This window comes from Ambystoma mexicanum, chromosome 13, assembly GCF_040938575.1.
Source record: "Ambystoma mexicanum isolate Mex_15411 chromosome 13, UKY_AmexF1_1, whole genome shotgun sequence".
NCBI classification, from domain to species: Eukaryota; Metazoa; Chordata; class Amphibia; order Caudata; family Ambystomatidae; genus Ambystoma; species Ambystoma mexicanum.
The window spans coordinates 93,446,711-93,459,823 of NC_090938.1; the positions used below are offsets into that span (position 1 = coordinate 93,446,711).

At 52.6% G+C, this 13,113-nt stretch overlaps 1 long non-coding RNA gene across 1 annotated transcript; it reads left to right on the forward strand.

The window, feature by feature from the left end:
• The first annotated feature begins 1,211 nt into the window (after positions 1 to 1,211).
• LOC138520090 (uncharacterized) lies at positions 1,212 to 2,649 on the forward strand. The gene is made up of 4 exons (XR_011282785.1): positions 1,212 to 1,301; positions 1,884 to 2,018; positions 2,107 to 2,192; positions 2,306 to 2,649. It is a non-coding gene; the product is annotated as an uncharacterized lncRNA (long non-coding RNA).
• The last annotated feature ends 10,464 nt before the right edge of the window (positions 2,650 to 13,113 follow it).

Genomic DNA, 13,113 nt, shown 5'->3' on the forward strand with positions numbered 1-13,113 from the left:
ATTACTGGGATATTATGGGTGGTGGAGAGCCGGTAAGTTCCCATTCCCATGGAGTCCTCATTAGTAACAGTGCCAGTGATTCAAGCATTTATTTGCCAGATGGGGCCCGAACTCCCGGAATTATCGGCATTCTTTCCAGAATTTTTCCAGATGGACACAATTATAATGAGGCCCTATGTCTCCATAAAGGAAAGGGACCCTGTTGAATTACTGCAATTCCATGTATCTTGGAGTTCTTTCCAAACTGTCAACCACGATGTAATCTGAGAAGTTGAAGTTGTGTGACACACTTCTTATTCAGGTGGACCATTTGGAAAGGTTCACCAGATTACTGTGCCCGTTGCTAAAGTGGCGTTACGGTGGCATGCAGTCGCATTTATAAAATGCCATTATAATTAAATAAGTCACAATCAACAACTCTCGCAGCACCTGGGCGGTCGCCCACTCGTCATTGTGCTTTCTGCCTTTGTGTACTGTGCTTTCATCTAAAAAGGGTTGATCTGCATTGGTCAGGAGTATTTGTATTTATTGGTCTCCGGTCATGTAACATTAGAATAGTGGGGGGGTGTTCTACACACCAATTGCAGTCTCTATGCTGCTTCCCTGACGCAGTAATGGGCTTGTGCACATTGGTAAATAAGTCTGGTCTATGGGCCTCATTACACGGATGGCGTTAAGGGATTACCGGCACCGGTAAGGGCACCGGTGCTGGTAACCCCCTACCGCCCTACTACGAGGTCCCTCAGCGGGTCCCGTCCTTAACGTGTGGTCACCGGTTGTTGATAACTACAATGATATGGAGTAAAATTTACGTGCCAATTCAGTTATTTTGCACGGATCAGTCAATATAGCAATCGTCATATTTAGGTAGCCTTGGAAATCAGGCTTTTATAACAACCAGTCAAGTTGTATCTTTGATTAAAGAGAAAGCACTGCAGCTAGAACGCCTTATGTGGGCGTTACGTGTGTTTTTATATTCATGATGCACAACTATTACATGTTATATGGTATCAGCCAGAGTTTCCAATATGAGTACATTACGCTCGATTTTTGAAAATATAAACAGCGGATCTCTGTAAAAACAAACATTAAGAAAAAACCAAACACTCCACCATTCCCATACTATCTAATATGCACTACGGGATACAGCGCAAATTCATATAACCAACGTTAGTGGGTGTCACGTGATGTTTTAATAATCATGTGACCCCTTTAAATACGTTAAGGCTGCTGAGTACGAGTTGCTGCCGGCAAGAGATGCAACACGGTCTAACTCCGATGAAAGCACGTAACTGACTAAGGTGAGCTAATGACCGTGCCTTTGAAATAGAACGCTTCCTAATTAGTTTTGAAAAACGAACGCTAACATTGTATCACCGGCGTTCGTCTAAGTCAGGCTGTGTATACTAGTGTTCAACAATTTATGCCAACACCATGAAACGTGCTTTTGTTAATAAGTATGTCGCAAAAGTATCCTTGCGACACAAACGCGGATAATATATAACTTGCGTTCATTCGAGTTAGGCGGTGCATGTTACTTCTAAGCTAACACAACGAAATGTAGCTCCTGTTATTAACAGTGCCAGGCCTTTTTTGTACAAAATAGAATTAGATACAAGTACACACCTTATGTTTGATAGATTTAACAGCATTTCCAGACTGCATAGAAGCTGAAGGTTGTTTAAGGTGTAGTACACTGATTAAATAACCATCCAATAGGCGCATATGATCATAGAAGCGACCCTCCCCCCTTTTTTTGCTCAGCCAATAGCAAGTGAAAGCAGTCAAAATAAACAAATGATTTTTCGTAAATGTTTTGAATCTGTATATCAGGTTCAGAAATACATTCATAAAATAATAAACCTTGCCTTTTTTACATCTAGGCAGAATACTCGTCATTGGAACACTCGCCATTGATGGCCCTAACAGTCAAGCTCACATGTCAATAAATGGACAACTGTTTACTCTGGTAGAACTAAGACCAGAACAGAAGACATATACATTGATGTGTCTCACTTGTAAGTTTTTCTTGTCAATTAGATGTACAATTTATCCTGAATCAGTTTAAACAAAATACTGATCAGTTATTTTTCCTTATCAATGTAGGAAACCGGACACTGGATGTCTAACTATTGCCACACCCAGGAGTCCAAACAAGCTCAGAAGTCCAAATTATAGTTTATGGACTACAGGTGGGTGCCGTGTTAATGTCTGGGATAATTTACACTAGTCATCACCTTCAATAAGTTCTATTGGGGAACACAATCTCTTTTTTATACTAATACATGTATACTTATGTTTTTAGATTTGTCAATTTGCGTCAAGTGGGGAACAAGATTGATCTTCTAGAAGTAACCTCTGTCCTGAAGATGGCCCAACATCTATTTTAGTGACCACTGTTGACATAAGTGGTACACCATCAAGGGCCGAAACATATGTCGACCGATAAGGGAAAACTTAATTTCTTTTTCCTATGTCTAGTACGCATATTCATACTAACTGTTATGCTGGAAGAAACTTCAAGTTATAGTACCCCGTTGTTAGAATAGGAGCATGGTGATTGAATGGTATTATTGATGATCACTAGATGAAAATGTTTGTAATGTTTTTTAATGTTTTTATGAAAAATAATTAAAGAGATTTATATTTTGCAAAGTTGCATTCAGCTTCAGTAACTCCCCCATAAAGGTGTTAACCCTGCTAATGAATGAGACAGGGTAACCTCCACCCTCACCTATGTTACATACAGGACTTTTAGAGAGGGGTAGTCAATCTGCACTTTACTTTTTTCTCCATTAGACTCTCCCTTTCAACCGATTTGACCCCCCGTTAACAGAAATTAGGGAGTACCCAATTATCTATACTTAGCTGAGCTTGGGACATTAAAAGGATGGTCTAGCTGAGCTTGGGACATTAAAAGGACGGTATAGCTGAGCTTGGGACATTAAAATACCAGTATAGCTGAGCTTGGGACATTAAAAGGCTGGTATAGCTGAGCTTGGGACATTATAAGGATGGTCTAGCTGAGCTTGAGACATTAAAAGGCTGGTATAGTGCTGAGCTTGGGAAATTAAAAGGATGGTCTAGCTTAGCTTGGGACATTAAAAGGCCGGTATAGTGCTGAGTTTGGGCCATTAAAAGGCTGGTATAGTTCATCTTGGGACATTAAAAGGCCGGTATAGTGCTGAGCTTGGGACATTAAAAGGCCAGTATAGCTGAGCTTGGGGCATTTATGTGCCAGTATAGCTGAGCTTGGGACATTAAAAGGCACGTGCAGCTACCCTGGCAAATTTGCTTGCCGCGTTTCATGGAGCTCTATTTCAAAGCTGGAGAATCTTTCAGGTTTAGATCCAAACAAGACGAAGGTGTGAACGAATTAGAAAACCTGCAGGTGTCTCCTGATTTCTGGGATAGACATGTACGTGAGTAAGAGACGTGTATCTGCCCCGGAGCTGCTGCCTAGGGTTTCGCCAGCCGAGTTCCATTAGTGGAATTGGTGTATGCACTAGACAAACTATGCAGATGTCTAGGGCACACCATTCAGAGTGGCACTATGGGGTGCCATTTAGCAGCCAAAAACATCAAGCGTGGCCGCATTGTAAGATAGGCAGCCCCAGATGCCCCGTCACCCTGGGCTACAAAAACCTCCTACTTGTCTTGGGCAACAGTGCATTGATGTTTGAAACCTAAATAGAATGATGCCAAAACGTGTAATCTTCAATATTGGCACATGTTACACTCATCTGATCCTGCCTCCTGCAGGACTTGGGTGGACGTAGAACTGAAGAGCAAATTCCCTTTGGGATTTTAGGATGCGATTCAAATTCCACGCAGTAAACATTTTAACCACTGTTTGATGCCGTGTTAGTCCAGTTTTAAAATTGCACAAAATTCAGTTTTTGATACCTTTTATTGGACTAGCCGAAACTATTACGCAGATCTAGCCTCGCGGCTTAGCTCTCTTAAGCTTTCCCGACTAGGGCAGCTCAGATCTGGAAGAGGCTTCAGAGCAAACACCGTCTGGAAAAAAATATCAACAGCTTCCAAGCCCAATTGAAAACGATACAGTTTAAAGGAATGAATTAGCACCACGTAGTATTCTCCTGAGACTACCACATGAATGTCCAGTCCCGTTTAAGAAATGTCCTTCGTGTCTATGTGCGCCCTGATGCCTGAGGGTTCCCGGCGCTATATCAGTATATTAAATAAATAAATAAATAAAATAGTTTTCTTCATCCAATGTTCCAGATTAAAAAGGATTCGTGAAGAAAAAGCCCACAGGGCTGTTCAGACTTAAAGTGAAAAAAAGAGCACAGACAGTCGGCATTTCCAGCAGAGAGGTGCATTTTCAGGCAAACAAATCTTGTTGACATGTTAGATGTCATATGTTTTCAAAGTTAGGCACAGGCAGTCTTAAAGTGGGCCCCAGTCCTTTCCTGAAATTACTCCAATGAAAGATATCAACACTTGCATTTTTGCTGATTCAGCCAGACCATCTTGTCTGGGAGGGGCCTGAAGGGGAACATAGACTGCACTGCCCCCCCACAGTGCCTGAAAATAATGAGATAGCCGCGTGGTAGGGGCAAGAAATATAAAGCCACGACCACTGGCTCGCATGTTTTCATTTTTTAGAACACTCCATGGCCAGTACTACAATTACGTCAAATGTAATGACAATAATACTAATAATCAAACAAATTGTTTTAAAAGTATTGGCCATTTGTATAGTGCAGATTACATGCAACGTCATACATTGTCACTTGGTCCCCGCATGAAAAAGTGTAAATATTCAAATATATTATTCTTAGTTTATCAATCACAAAATGTACCATGCAGATTGGACAGAGAACTCTGCAGTCGGTTCTCGTCCTGTTTAGGTTTTTTAAAAGCATACAGAAAAGAAAATGTACTGCCAAAATCATTGATTGTTGGCACCATTCTATCCCGCGGCATTACCACAGGATTATGAGTGGTGGTGTGGCTCTGTAAACCCACATTTTTGGAGTCTATGAGAATTTTTTAACAGTTGGAAGTTATTCCTTGCACTTCAAGTTCAAACTTGAAATTCAGCCGTGCTGTAAAAGCGTCATTTATTCTGTTTCCAGCCAAAAATGTGGTAGAAACCGAATTTCACGTACTTTTTTTTACTGCACTGCCAAACTCATAATGAAGCCCATTGAATTATGCATTCAGTGTTGCTGAAAGCAACAAATACATTTAAACACAAGCACACTAAGCCATGTCAACAATATCTGTAACCCCTGGACACTGACCAAGAACGTGGCACACCCAGGCAATTAGGACGGATCAGAAAAACTGGACAGCTATAGCCCTAAACAGAAAGAAAAGCACTGTATATGACAAGTGACTTGGCTTGAATACAGAATCTCAAACATATGATATCTTCCAGCAGACCGGCGCGCTGCCGAGCAGCCCATGGCGACGGTGCCAGCGGATGCCTCTAGGTTGCCTCTAGGTCACAGGGATAGCAAGCAAAGCACAACCTGGCTGCATCAGCGCTTGCCAAGAGGAATCAAGAGATTGGTCTGGCGGTAATAGCAGGTGACAAGTTAATCATGACTGCCCTGGCCACTGCAGGCAAGGCCGCGCGTGGACCAGCATGCATAAAAAAAAGGACAGAGTGCGGCATCAAGGACAGCTTTTCCTGGAATACATAAAAGAGGCAGCGATGATGCATTAACAGCAAAGACTTCTGGTGTTTTTAGACCTGTCTGCAGCCTTTGACGTTTTGGATCATAACACACTACTAGCAAGACTGACAGAAATTCTTAATCTGAACCAGCAATTGTTTGACTGGATTAACTATTTTTTACGGAACAGATCAGCTATGGTCGTGGTGGGCCACATTTAATTACACATGGAGTCCCACAGGGAGCGTGTCTATCTCGCCTATTGGTCAATCTGTATATTAAGCCACTCTGCGATTGGTTGGTTGGAAACAACATTCTGTTCCAAAACTATGCCAATGATACTCAGTTATTTCTTACTCTATCTGGGAACAAAGATGCTGACACCCTGCTGGTCAATGAGCCTTACTCTATTTGGGAACCAAGATGCTGACACCCTGCTGGTCAATGAGCCTTACTCTATCTGGGAACCAAGATCCTGACACCCTGCTGGTCAATGAGCCTTACTCTATCTGGGAACCAAGATGCTGACACCCTGCTGGTCAATGAGCCTTACTCTATCTGGGAACCAAGATGCTGACACCCTGCTGGTCAATGAGCCTTACTCTATCTGGGAACAAAGATGCTGACACCCTGCTGGTCAATGAGCTCTTTAACATGGTCAGCGTTGGGAGAAACAATTGGCTCTGTCTTAACGATTAAATAACAGAGCTATTATTATCAAATAATGATATATAATATATAATATATTATAAATATGTGCTCTGCAAAGCACTTTGGATTAAGGCACTATATAAATAACACATCATTATCATTATCAGCGTTGCCGGCCATGTCAAAAAAGATTGGGAATACCTATGACTCATTGACATTGGGTTTGCACCATATCCCGATTTTAAGGAAAGCTAAATCATTAGGTATTACTGTTAATTCAAACGTAAACATGATTGATTACTTTTCCTCTACAGTCAGTGTTTGTCACTACTATATCAGATTGCCCCGGCAGATCATGCCTTTTAGAAACAGTTCTAATGCGGCAATCATTGCCAGAGCAATCCTAGGAAACAAATTGGACTATGGCAATGCATTGCTATTGGGAACTCCAGCGTATGGACTTCAGGTACTTCAGAATGCTGCAGCCAGGATAATATGCAACACGGGTCGTCGTGAGCACATTGCAGCGGTGCAGAAAAAACTCCCCTGGCTTCCCATCTCGCACCAGATTAAATTTAAAACAGTAACACACGAATGCCTACATTGCAACGCTCCGGAATATCTTAACGAGCGTCTCAAGTCATACAAACCAACCCGAGCGTTGTGCACATACGCTCATGGGTCAAGCACACCTGCGCAGGTGGTAAATCACCTCAGGTTTTGGCACCGGTATTGTAGAACTCTCTTCCTTATCCAATGAGATCTGATTCTTCCCTTTGATCCTACAGGAAAAACTGAAAATGATGGTGACTCCCATTTTCCGTGTTGAATCTTTGCGCACTGCCCTTTATGTTGGTTCTGCTTTCTGCCTTTCCTATGTCTGTTCTGATGCTCTGGTTTTGTGCTTTGACGCCTACGTGCTTTAGAGCATAATAAATAAATAAATAAATAAGTAGGATAAAGAGTGTATGCAACTCATGGACTCAAAATTCAGAAAAGGCATGTGTGTGGCATGCAGAGGCAGATTTCGCACTTATATGAAGGACAAAGAGGACAAGGAGTGAGCAGGCCCTGCCATGTCCTTGTGACACCTTCCAAATCACTTCACAGCAGCCACAACAGACACGCCCTCAGCCCAATCAGGCACATTGGAATAACAAAGAGCAGCTTTAGCTCGCTCACAGGGCTTGGCTAAATATTTGTTAGAGCTTGTTGGGGTCCATTTCAATATGAATGGGGCCTCCCTTGCTTACAGGTGTGGGGAGGGGATGGACACCTTGTGTAGCACCCTTGTGTTCCGTAAATAAGAATGTTCTTTGGTCTGAAGGGGCAGGCAACCAGATTGGAAGTGAAACACTAAACTGACACTAAAAAAGTTTGTATTTTCTCCGTCAGTAAGGTGCTAAGGCAGATGAAACCCGAGCAAAAGAGGTGATAATACTGCTGGGGGCCATCAAAGCCAGTCTGTAACCTGCTGCAAAGCACACATTTAGGGGGTAATTCATAGAATTCAGCGCACAAGTGGCGCACGCGGCTGGCGCACAGTGTGCGCGTACGAATCCCTGCGCCAGCCGCGTGCGCTAAAATCCATTTCCGCGCACAACGTATTCATGGATTCCAGCCACCAAAACCAGCCGTGGCGCACAGTGGCGCAGCGACCCTGCAGCAGCGCCAGTCACGCCCCCAAGAACGCCTCTCTTGCAGGGAAAAGCCATCAATATACCCAATCCAGCACAAAGGGCTGCGCTAACCCTGTACCAGCACGGCAAGCGGGCTACGTGTATCACTGGGCTGCGCGGGAAGTACTTCACGCGATTGGCCCCGTGCGAGCAGGGTACGCGTATTTCAGGGGTGCGCGGGAAGTTCCACACGTGATTTCCGCAGGGTATGTGTATTTCAGGGGTGCGCGGGAAGTGCCACACGCGATTTCAGCAGGGTACGTGCGGGGTGCGGGGCAAGTTTCACACGCGATTTCAGCAGGGTACGTGTATTTCAGGGGTGCGCAGGAATTTCCACACGCGATTGGGCCCGTGCGAGCAGGGTACGCATATCTCAGGGGTGCGCGGGAAGTGCCACACGCGATTTCAGCAGGGTACGTGTATTTCAGGGGTGCGCGGGAAATTCCACACGCGATTGGGCCCGTGCGAGCACGGTACGCGTATCTCAGGGGTGCGTGGGAAGTGCCACACGCGATTGCAGCAGGATACGTGTATTTCAGGAGTGCGCGTGAATTTCCACACGCAATTTCATCATGGTACGTGTATTTCGGGGTGCGGGGGAAGCCTCACACGCGACATCAGCAGGGCACGTGTATTTCAGGGGTGCGCGGGAAGTTTCACACGCGACATCAGCAGGGTACGTGTATTCCAGGGGTGCGCGGGGAGCACCACACGTGAATTGCACGTGTGGGTCCTCCCAGGTGTTCCCTCTACACCCTCCACGGCCCCTGCAGGTGGCTCACACCACAGGGGCCTACCCTGCACATGTCCTGCAGGCACCCCATCCACCATGGCCATGCCCCCCAGCCAACCCACATGTCAACTTGCACTACTGCCCACCAACGCATGTCCCCCTGCACCCCCAGCCACCAGGGGCACCCTCCACCAGGCCCCCACCCATGTCTCCCACCACCCCCCAGCAGTGCAGGGGCACCCTCCACCAGGCCCCCACCCATGTCTCCCACCACCCCCCCAGCAGTGCAGGGGCACCCTCCACCAGGCCCCCACCCATGTCTCCCACCACCCCCACCCCCCAGCCACCAGGGGCAGCCTTCACCAGGCCCCCACCCATGTCTCCCACCACCCCCACCCCCCAGCACTGTGGGGCACCTGCCAGCAGGCCCCCACCCATGTGCAACTCATGTTCCCCACCACCCCCACCCCCCAGCACTGTGGGGCACCTGCCAGCAGGCCCCCACCCATGTCCAACTCATGTCTCCCACCACCCCCACCACCCAACCACCAGTGGCAGCCTCCACCAGGCCCCCACCCATGTCTCCCACCACCCCCACCCCCCAGCAGTGCAGGGGCACCCTCCACCAGGCCCCCACCCATGTCTCCCACCACCCCCACCCCCCAGCAGTGCAGGGGCACCCTCCACCAGGCCCCCACCCATGTCTCCCAGCACCCCAACCCCCCAGCAGTGCAGGGGCACCCTCCACCAGGCCCCCACCCATGTCTCCCACCACCCCCACTCCCCAGCAGTGCAGGGTCACCCTCCACCAGGCCCCCACCCATGTCTCCCACCACCCCCACCCCCCAGCAGTGCAGGGGCACCCACCAACAGGCCCACACCCATGTCTCCCAGCACCCCCACCCCCCAGCCACCAGGGGCAGCCTCCACCAGGCCCCCACCCATGTCTCCCAGCACCCCCACCCCCCAGCATTGTGGGGCACCTGCCAGCAGGCCCCCACCCATGTCCAACTCATGTTCCCCAGCACCCCCGCCCCCCAGCACTGTGGGGCACCTGCCAGCAGGCCCCCACCCATGTCCAACTCATGTCTCCCACCACCCCCACCCCCCAGCACTGTGGGACACCTGCCAGCAGGCCCCCACCCATGTCCAACTCATGTTCCCCACCACCCCCACCCCCCAGCACTGTGGGGCACCTGCCAGCAGGCCCCCACCCATGTCCAACTCATGTTCCCCAGCACCCCCACCCCCCAGCACTGTGGGGCACCTGCCAGCAGGCCCCCACCCATGTCCAACTCATGTCTCCCACCACCCCCACCCCCCCGCACTGTGGGGCACCTGCCAGCAGGCCCCCACCCATGTCCAACTCATGTTGATCACAACCCCCACCCCCCAGCACTGTGGGGCACCTGCCAGCAGGCCCCCACCCATGTCCAACTCATGTTCCCCAGCACCCCCACCCCCCAGCACTGTGGGGCACCTGCCAGCAGGCCCCCACCCATGTCCAACTCATGTCTCCCACCACCCCCACCCCCCAGCAGTGCAGGGGCACCCTCCACCAGGCCCCCACCCATGTCTCCCACCACCCCCACCCCCCAGCAGTGCAGGGGCACCCTCCACCAGGCCCCCACCCATGTCTCCCACCCCCCACCCCCCAGCACTGTGGGGCACCTGCCAGCAGGCCCCCACCCATGTCCAACTCATGTCTCCCACCACCCCCACCCCCAGCACTGTGGGGCACCCTCCACCAGGCCCCCACCCATGTCTCTCACCCCCCCACCCCTCAGCACTGTGGGGCACCTACCAGCAGGCCCCCACCCATGTCTCCCACCCCCCAGCACTGTGGGGCAACTGCCAGCAGGCCCCCACCCATGTCCAACTCATGTCTCCCACCACCCCCACCCCCCAGCACTGTGGGGCACCCGCCACCAGGCCCCCACCCATGTCTCCCACCCCCCCACCCCCCAGCACTGTGGGGCACCTGCCAGCAGGCCCCCATCCATGTCCAACTCATGTTCCCCACCACCCCCACCCCCCAGCACTGTGGGGCACCCGCCAGCAGGCCCCCACCCATGTCCAACTCATGTTCCCCACCACCCCCACCCCCCAGCACTGTGGGGCACCCGCCAGCAGGCCCCCACCCATGTCCAACTCATGTTCCCCACCACCCCCACCCCCCAGCACTGTGAGGCACCTGCCAGCAGGCCCCCACCCATGTCCAACTCATGTCTCCCACCACCCCCACCCCCCAGCAGTGCAGGGGCACCCTCCACCAGGCCCCCACCCATGTCTCCCACCCCCCCACCCCCCAGCAGTGCAGGGGCACTCTCCACCAGGCCCCCACCAATGTCTCCCACCCCCCCAACCCCCAGCTCTGTGGGGCACCTGCCAGCAGGCCCCCACCCATGTCCAACTCATGTCTCCCATCACCCCCACCCCCCAGCAGTGCAGGGGCACCCTCCACCAGGCCCCCACCCATGTCTCCCATCCCCCCACCCCCCAGCACTGTGGGGCACCTGCCAGCAGGCCCCCACCCATGTCCAACTCATGTCTCCCACCACCCCCACCCCCCAGCACTGTGGGGCACCTGCCAGCAGGCCCCCACCCATGTCCAACTCATGTCTCCCACCACCCCACCCCCCAGCAGTGCAGGGGCACTCTCCACCAGGCCCCCACCCATGTCTCCCACCCACCCCCACCCCTCAGACCTGTGGGGCACCTGCCAGCAGGCCCCCACCCATGTCCAACTCATGTCTCCCACCACCCCCACCCCCCAGCACTGTGGGGCACCTGCCAGCACGCCCCCACCCATGTCCAACTCATGTTCCCCACCACCCCCACACCCCAGCACTGTGGGGCACCTGCCAGCAGGCCCCCACCCATGTCCAAGTCATGTTCCCCACCACCCCCACCCCCCCAGCACTGTGGGGCACCTGCCAGCAGGCCCCCACCCATGTCCAACTCATGTCTCCCACCACCCCCACCCCCCAGCAGTGCAGGGGCACCCTCCACCAGGCCCGCACCCATGTCTCCCACCCCCCAGCAGTGCAGGGGCACCCTCCACCAGGCCCACACCCATGTCTCCCACCCCCCCCACCCCCCAGCACTGTGGGGCACCTGCCAGCAGACCCCCACCCATGTCCAACTCATGTCTCCCACCACCCCCACCCCCCAGCAGTGCAGGGGCACCCTCCACCAGGCCCCCACCCATGTCTCCCACCCCCCCACCCCCCAGCACTATGGGGCACCTGCCAACAGGCCCCCACCCATGTCCAACTCATGTTCCCCACCACCCCCACCCCCCAGCAGTGCGGGTCACCCTCCACCAGGCCCCCACCCATGTTTCCCACCCCCCCACCCCCCAGCACTGTGGGGCACCTGCCAGCAGGCCCCCACCCATGTCCAACTCATGTCTCCCACCACCCCCACCCCCCAGCACTGTGGGGCACCTGCCAGCAGGCCCCCACCCATGTCCAACTCATGTTCCCCACCACCCCCACCCCGCAGCATTGTGGGGCACCTGCCAGCAGCCCCCCACCCATGTCCAACTCATGTCTCCCACCACCCCCCAGCAGTGCAGGGTCACCCTCCACCAGGCCCCCACCCATGTCTCCCACCACCCCCACCCCCCAGCAGTGCAGGGGCACCCACCACCAGGCCCCCACCCATGTCTGCCAGCACCCCCATCCCCCAGCCACCAGGGGCAGCCTCCAACAGGCCCCCACCCATGTCTCCCACCACCCCCACCACCCAGCAGTGCAGGGGCACCCTCCACCAGGCCCCCACCCATGTCTCCCACCCACCCCCACCCCCCAGCAGTGCAGGGGCACCCTCCACCAGGTCCCCACCCATGTCTCCCACCCCCCCACCCCCCAGCACTGTGGGGCACCTGCCAGCAGGCCCCCACCCATTTCCAACTCATGTCTCCCACCACCCCCACCCCCCAGCAGTGCAGGGGCACCCTCCACCAGGCCCGCACCCATGTCTCCCACCCCCCCACCCCCCAGCACTGTGGGGCACCTGCCAGCAGGCCCCCACCCATGTCCAACTCATGTTCCCCACCACCCCCACCCCCCAGCAGTGCGGGTCACCCTCCATCAGGCCCCCACCCATGTCTCCCACCCCCCCCCACCCCCCAGCACTGTGGGGCACCTGCCAGCAGGCCCCCACCCATGTCCAACTCATGTCTCCCACCCCCCCACCCCCCAGCACTGTGGGGCACCTGCCAGCAGGCCCCCACCCATGTCCAACTCATGTTCCCCAGCCAACATGTCATCACAATCTAGATCCCTGGTCCCCATGGTCAGCCTCCAAATGCAAAACACCCACCCGAGTATTGCATCCACCAACTCATAATTTGCAATTACATTACAGAACACCAATTGCAAGTTCCGAAACA